Source organism: Brachyhypopomus gauderio, chromosome 5 (genome assembly GCF_052324685.1).
Source record: "Brachyhypopomus gauderio isolate BG-103 chromosome 5, BGAUD_0.2, whole genome shotgun sequence".
Classification (NCBI taxonomy): Eukaryota; Metazoa; Chordata; class Actinopteri; order Gymnotiformes; family Hypopomidae; genus Brachyhypopomus; species Brachyhypopomus gauderio.
Genome location: NC_135215.1, coordinates 16,689,415 through 16,697,718, shown reverse-complemented (window position 1 = coordinate 16,697,718; position 8,304 = coordinate 16,689,415). Strand labels below are relative to the sequence as shown.

General features: G+C 44.0%; 1 long non-coding RNA gene across 1 annotated transcript; it reads right to left on the bottom strand.

The window, feature by feature from the left end:
• Positions 1 to 865: 865 nt before the first annotated feature.
• On the bottom strand, positions 866 to 1,657 carry LOC143513856 (uncharacterized). The gene is made up of 2 exons (XR_013130688.1): positions 1,580 to 1,657; positions 866 to 1,224 (listed from the first exon to the last, which is right to left on the bottom strand). It is a non-coding gene; the product is annotated as an uncharacterized LOC143513856 (long non-coding RNA).
• Between the last annotated feature and the right edge of the window lie 6,647 nt (positions 1,658 to 8,304).

Below are 8,304 nucleotides of genomic sequence, written 5' to 3'. Positions count from 1 at the left end.
CTCCTCCCACCATGCAGCTGGCCAGCGTGCGAGATAGCGGCGTTGCCAAGGACGCCAAGCTACTGGGGTGGGTGGTGTCGCCAACACAAGCCAATCAGAGCGTGAAATCACCCCGCTTCTGCTTTAAAGGAGATTACCTCAGATTTTAATGATGGGATCATCATATCTTCTATATTCCAAACATGTTCTCTGGTCCCATTCTTCCTGCTATAAGTTCCGTAGGAGACGGGCTTGTAATGAGGTGAGAGCAGGTACCACATGAGCATGAGTATACCAGAGTATAACACAGGGAGTGGTAGTACTACAGGAGCAAGGATAGTATACTCTAGGGAATGGTAGTACTACAGGAGCAGGGAGACCATACTCCATTGATCGGTAGTACGACAGGAGCTAGGAGAGTATACTCCAGGGAACGGTAGTACAACAAGAGCAAGGAGATTATACTCCAGGAGTAGGGAGAGTACACTCCTGGGAACGGTTGTACTGCAGACAGGAGCTAAGGAAATGTTGAGGTAATCTTCTGAGTAATAGCATGAACTATAGTCAAAATAAGTGTCGAAATGGGCTTACGACCTCAGAGGTCCATGAGCAAAATTATGTCATATATTAAATCTTAATCATCTCAACCACCAACGCAAAAAACATAGCAACTGATTCCTATTGTATGTGTTATGTTTTTTGTTTCTATCCTTTAAAAAAAAAGAAAATGCAATCAACTAATATTACATATGCTATATTACATAGGAGCTGAACTCAAGGAAACTAGACCATTATTCATCCTTCCTTCCTTTATTCATCCTTCATCCTGTTTGCTTATTTCCTGGGCTTTAAACTGCAAGGTTTGTGCAAATTAGGAAATGTGATAGAAATTGATTGATTTTATTATGCACGGTATGGACGTTTATCATTAGGTCCTCATGGCATTAAAAACATTCAAAAGAATTAATGGAATTAATAAAGAGATTCCACTCAGCCTGATAAAACATATACAACCAGCCAAACACTAAATCATTCCCACACTTTACGAAGTGGTTTCCACTGCATCCTGGGGCAGAAGGGCAGAGAGCTGCTCAGTCTGGGGCAGGAGGGCAGAGAGCTGCACAGTCTGGGGCAGGAGGGCAGAGATCTGCTTCACTGTACTCCTCCCCACTGCCTTCTGTATGCAGTCTGTGTACAAATCCCACAGCTGACCGTCAGTCATATTCCCTTGAGCGATTTAGATTGCTGCAAAAATAACCAATGAAGTGCACATCGAACCTGTACAAAAATACATATTTTCATGTCTTTGTGTAATGATCTCTTACAAAGCACTTTTAGGTTTAGCTTTTTATGTATTTGCAACGCATTACCCGTTGTGGAGTGAGGAGGCAGACACAAACGCTGAGGAGAGCGAGATTAAATAAAGGGGATTCCAAACTCAGAGTCGAATAGGAAAGCATGGGTTAAATCATCGAGGGAGTCCGATACATGAACACATCCACGACGCAGAGAAAGACTGAATACACAGAGTAACTAGAAATAAAGACACAGGAACGATATACCTTAAACAAACAAAAAACGGGTTAAACGCATAACATACCAACAACAGGAACAAGGGGCATGAATCCAAATATCGCAGGAACAAGGATCAAGACTGAACAGGGAAAAACAAACCAAGCATAATAGCCGACACGGAGGCAAAATATAACAGAGTTTAAATACACACAACCAAACTAGACACAGGTGGGAACACTGACGACATGGGTGTGATAGACAGAGGGAAACCATGACAACAGAAAAAAAGGAGGGATGAACAGGCAAGGAAAACACTGGCACATGGAACAGAGTACCGGAGTGACAGCTAGAGGAGGGGGCGGAGCCTATGTGACAGTATTCTGTCCAAACACTCTGGGATGTACTCCAGTGCTAACTGTAAATACTAAATACGAGTGTTTTGAACAAATTGTAAAATACATTTTTTAAAATGCCATTTTTGTCAATTGTGATTTTTCACCACAATCGAAATTTGTCCTCCGCTTTTACCCATCTGTGCAGTTAGAACACACACACATACACACACACACATTAGTGATCACTAGGGGGCTGTGGTGCAGACGTGCCCAGAGCGGTGGGCAGCCCTAGCCCGGCGCCCGGGGAGAAGCTGGGGTTAGGTACCTTGATCAAGGGCACCTGAGTCATGGCCTCAGGTCTGGGAATCAAACCCATGACCCTCTGGTCACAAGACTAACTACCCTAACCACCAGACCATGACTGCCACAAACGCATAAATAAATGTATTCATTATGGAGGGAGGGGCAGAGGTTTTTGGTAAAGTTAGCATGGTGGTGAGATCCTTGCAGTTGACAACAATGCCACAAACACCAGCCAATCAGAAGACGAAGAATTTTGTTTTTCACTTCCTCCCAGGTGAGGAGAGAACTCAAAACAGTCCGTATGTATTGGCGGAGTATTTCTGTGCCTGGGATAGAAGTAGATATCACACATACAGCTCTGTCCTCTGGGCAAAACACACATACACACATAAACAAACAAAAACTTCCAGGCACTTTATAGACGATACTTACGCACACCCCACGCGCCGTGACCTCAGTAAGTGAGAGGCTTACAGATAATCCCCTTGAATTATGCGGAGCCCCACTCTTAGTGTGATTGACAGGCCGCCCAGCGTGCTCTGAGCTTCACCATGATGACCTAATAAATGCAGTGACGTCACAACCCATACCGACGGGCCGAATCGCGGTCTTCTGTTGCTTACACTCGCACCTGTTTCACCATGACAACTGTTACTACCCCACAATGCATCTCTATGAAGAGGTACGGGAGAGGTTGGAGACGACCTGTCATTTGTGGACTTGGTGGCAAATATTTTTTACACTGTTTGAAATAGAGCGAGAAGTAAAACAGAGACGGCTGATACATGAGGCCATGCTCTTTTCATCCTCTGCTCCCATCCGCCTTTTTGCTTATCCATTTATCTGTCCACATATCTGTCCATCCAGGTTAGTGCGGTGCAACTATTCAAAATATTGTGTTTGGCAGAACATTCCCACAGTGACCTCTACCTGCACTCAGGGTTGGTGTTGGTTCATGACATCTACATTTACACACCAGCACGTCCTGTTCACTTCTCTGGTTTCATGCAAACCTAAGGATGCCTTCTGTGTTTCGAATGATATGTGGTATTCAAACATCAGATTTTTCCATCTTTATCGACAGCACTTAAACCCACCTCCTCCCCCTCTCTGCCTTCCTCTATTACTGAGTAAGTAAAATCAGCACATGTTAATGTGACCTTCACTAAAACACTCTATAACAGCACCACTTGCTTTGGTGGTGTGTGTGTGTGTGTGTGTGTGTGTGTGTGTGTGTGTGTGTGTGTGTGTGTGTGTGTGTGTGGCACAGGCTGGTGATGAAACCTACAGATGAATATTCACCCCCTTTAGGCATGACAGAGGTTAAATAATTGGCCCAGCGCTGGGTCAATTGAGCAGTCAGAAGATAGTGGAGTCCAACAGGTGAGCAGGGAGAGAAGGTGTTTTAACTGTGTGATAACCTCCACCCTCTGGAACAGAGAGCCAGCACGTACATTTAAATATGTGCAGATGCCAGGCCTTAGATTAAAGGCCCAGCCCTTACATAAGCTTCCGTACAAACCATGTCCTGCATGAAGGTTTGCCACTTTTGTGCATTGCATGTTTTTGCATGTTTTTCAGAACTGTGGACTGCAGGTAAGGTTTGCTGAAACCCCATAACCGCACTGTGTGATTTGCACAGACAGAGCAGAAAGCACACAAACCCACGCAGAGCACCTGGGCACAGGATCTTTAGAAGTGTGTCTGAGTGCTAATTCACCTGTACATTACAGTCCTTAGAGTACATCCTTCCAAAACGGTACTGAAGTGAACACACAGGACCACACACACCGCCATTTAGATGAAGACTACAGCTAAGGCAAAGCAAAGCTCTGTAAGTACATGACATCACGCTCAATGTAGCAGGAGTTACAAAGGGTCCAAACATGAATCAGACATACAGCCCAACTGTAAACAAGGATAAGCTCCAATCTGATTCCACTTCCTTCAAATACGTGTGTCTGTGTGTGTGTATATACACACAAATTATTTCAGTGCAATTTTAATAATGAAAAATCAATATATTGCATTCTTAAGTTTTCAAACTGTTGGGAGCACGTTTCTAACAAAGGATTTTCATCCTTTATCGGAGTGATCTGCAGATCATATACAGTATAATCTGCAGATTTGCTTGATCATGTTGGTGTGAAAATGCTTGTAGGCCAAAAGTAGTGTGTTAGATTCTCGATTAGACTGTGGCCCATACTTTGAGTTGGCCACTAGAACATTTGCACTTTAACCACAGCATCACTGCCTCATAGACACTACAGACTTCATCATTCCACGCAACTCCATGCCGACTCCTGTATGGCACAATAAATCTTGGACATCTCAGTCTTGAACTACTCATACTTTGCAATTCTGGCACGTTTTGTTTGTCTATTCACATGTGTGTTTGTCAAGCTGTACGGTGTGTTTTAAGGAGGCAGTCCTCTCCATGTTTCCGTTCCGTATTCCTATTCTGTGTATGACCGTGTTGCTTGGTATATTGACATCGGTTTTGCTTCCCCCTTAAACTGTATATACTGATGGTTTTGTGTTCACACAGTGAGTAGGAACTGGTGGCCATTTTGTTTCTGTTTTTATATAGAGAGTCAGTGTAGTCTCATTTCACCCTGTTAGTGTAGTTGTGTTCGTTTATTTCCACTGTGGGTTTTGTTTGTTGTTTTGGCCTGGGTCACTTCTGATGTTTGTACCAGTGTGTACTTTGTTCTGTCTGTGTATGTATTCTACTCCTGTACATATATGTATATGTATGTATATATTGTACATACAGATACACTAAGGTTTTTGTGTATAGTGGAACCCTTGTCTTCAGTTCCCAACAAGGCTGTAACACACATCTACACCTGTATGTATCCTGTACACATTTGTCCATATCTGGCATATTTGAATAAATTATATATATTCTATTCCCAAATGTATATCCTCACACAAATATAAATGCATATAGTTCTGTAGTTACTGAAATGCATACATCTGAATATTGTGAGACCATATGCTGGTGCAGTAGGCCCTGGGTTCCTTCTGATGCGTGACAATTCAGCCACATGAGTCCTAGCATTGTGTCAGCAGTTCCTGCATGATGAAGGCATTGATGCTATGGACTGACCTGCCTCTTCCCCAGACCTGAATCCAATCGAGCACATCTGGGACATCATCCACCAACGCCACGTTGCACCACAGACTGTCCAGGAGTTTACTGACGCTTTAATCCACGTATAGGAGGAGATTCCTCAGGAGAACATCCGCTGCCTCATCAGGAGCATGGCCCAGTATTGTAGGGAGGTCATACAGGCACGGGGAGGCCACACACACTACTGAGTCTTATTTTAACTTGTCTTGAGGAATGTCCACTGAAGTTGGATCAGCCCGTAATTTGATTTTTAAAAATTTGTTTTTTAGCAGTGTGTGTGTGTGTGTGTGTATATAGAGTATATACATATATATATATATATATATATATATATATATATATATATATATATATATATATATATATATATATATACACACACACACACACACACACACACACACACACCTACATGCATCCGAGCTTGTCACTCACCTTTACACCTGTTAAAGTGATGTGACAGCAAAAGTCATCTGAGCTGATCTGGATTTGATTTCTCTTGCCTTTTTTGATGTTAAATGCTGTGTTGCTCTTGTGCTGGTGATCAATGTCCTGCTGAAAGCTGCTCTGATGTTTTGCAGACTGAAGTAGGTTCGCTGGCACTATTTCCCTGCATCTTTGCACTGGTCCTCCTTCAGGCTGAACGTGACGCCCAGTGCCATGATGCTGCCACCCTCGTACGTGATTGGTGGAATGGTGCTTCTTGAAGATCGGGCAGTGTTAAGTCTGCACCGCACTGGGCCTTTCGAATTTCTGTCGAAAACCTCTATCCTTATCTCACCTGACAACACCACCGTATCTGACATTTTAGCACGGCCACTCTGATGCTTTCTGGCAAATGCCAGTCAGACTTTGATGTGATTTTTCTTCAGTAATGGCTTCTTTCTAGCCATTCCCCCATACAAGCCATTTGTAGGCAGAGCTCTTCATTGACTGGTGCACCTTCAGTGTCTGTGGGCCCCTCTGTGGCTTCTGTCACTTTGTGCCCCCGTCTCACTCTGATGATGAGTTTTGAAGATCATAGGCACTGCCTGTGTTTTATGCTGGGGCAAGTTTCCTTGCATACTCCTTTGGGATACCCAAACACTCTGGGATATTAGGTTGTCTAATAGTCTTTATAGTCTAGGGACTATAAAGGAGTCTTTTAAAGGGTCTCAGGTGTCTCGTGCCGCCTGAAGACGTAGATCTTGATTGATGGGGCTTTTCACTGGCTTTTACAAACTTGATGGCTTTTACTTTAGCTAATGGTAGATCTTATTGGTGCTGATGCTAGTGGTAATGCCTGCTGGGGTGTAAATCCCAATTGGCAAATTGGCAACTTAACTTGCTGGTGCTACGCTCTCAGAAACCGCCTTGACCATCTGGGCATGGTGGTCACAATGGCGCACCTCTCCAAAGGTGTTCCAGACACCATCATCTGGCACACCGGACAGCAGGAGAGAATCTCGTTCTTGCCCCAGACATGAACGTTCACAGGACTTGGAAGAATATAACAGACACCTTGTATGGGGACCTCTGTCTGGCAGATGTTAGCTTGTGAATCCTTCACTTCTGTGCACTTGCTCATGTGTCTGTGCGTCTTGCTGTGCTGGTGCCCCCTTCCTGCTGGCTGGCACCCCCTCCACATCTGCCCTCACCAATCCCTGGGTCCGGGGTCATCGTTCTTTGTCTTGGACCTTGCTGCTCAGTAACATAGGCCCGTGTGCCCTGCTACTATAGCCCTATTGATGATTTTTATGTCAGCCACCTCCAGAGCTGTAGGCTCTCCATTACCTGCTGATAATCTCAATCAATGCCATTGTCCATGTTGTCCAACAGGAAGGGCCCTGTTCTCGAGAGCCTCTTTTTTTTTGTGTGCGGCACCATCAATGAGCAAGGCTACTTGAATAGAAGAAGCAGGAAGTGATGTCACACTCACGTGTGGGTCAGGATGCCTTCCCAGCATTCCACCTCTGCTCATTTGAACTGCTATGTTCATAGCTAAGGTGAAAATGGCTGCCAGCATAGTGTTGGTAATGATGCCTTATAATTCCCATCTGAGTGAAATACCAATCAGTGTGGACCCAACAGTGACAGTCAGCTTGAAATTACTACAGTTCTAGTTCAATTACTATGTTCTGATGACATCTTTGAAACTTCCTGGGAACATGGTGCTGGTGTAGGGTGAGCTCTCAGTTTATTTGGTATGGGCCCATAAGCATTTGCAAGATCTAACCATGACACGACTACTGTAGATATCCTTTGACTTCCTCGGCCTGATGAGTTCAGTGATCATACTCGTTCCAAACAGTCAGACACTCCAGGAATTCATCCCCTGATGCATCAATATAGTTGTTCTTCATGAGGAAATTTTGTCAGATGCCATATCTAACCACAGGACATTACAGGACGTATAACAGGACACAATAATATCTGACCTTAACCTCTAAGTTGCAAGATGGTACTGACCTGTTTTATGTTCCTGGCATGTTCTTCTTTGGCAGTACAAACCCCGTAGTACACCTGCACTGATTGGCAACTATTTCCCTGTGCCATATCACCCTGAGAACTTTCCAGAGTTGCCTACAGAGCTCTCGGGGCATTACTTAAACACAGAATATAGTACTCAACTGGGACAAAAGCCATCATGGGTCCTTTGACCACGTGGAAGGCGTAGAGCGATCAGGAGACGGACACAAATGCTGAGAAGACGACAAACTGAAAACCCAGGTTATATATGTACACAGGCTAATGTGGAACAAAGCAGACACACATGAAACCAATAACGAGGGGCAGAGTTACAAATGAATAGGCATAACAACTGAAATGACACTAAGCACATGGACCATGAAAACAATGACATGAGTGACAGGTGGGGGTGGGGCCAGGTGTGACACACCTTAACCTCCATTCAGCTTGGGTCCCTCATGGCAAACTCAACCACCAGGAGTTTTAATACATTTATATATATTGGGTTTTGAGATATACAGTATTTAATTACCGGTTCTGAATACCTAAATACCTGTTATAGGACTTTCTATTTGTGTGTGTGTGTGT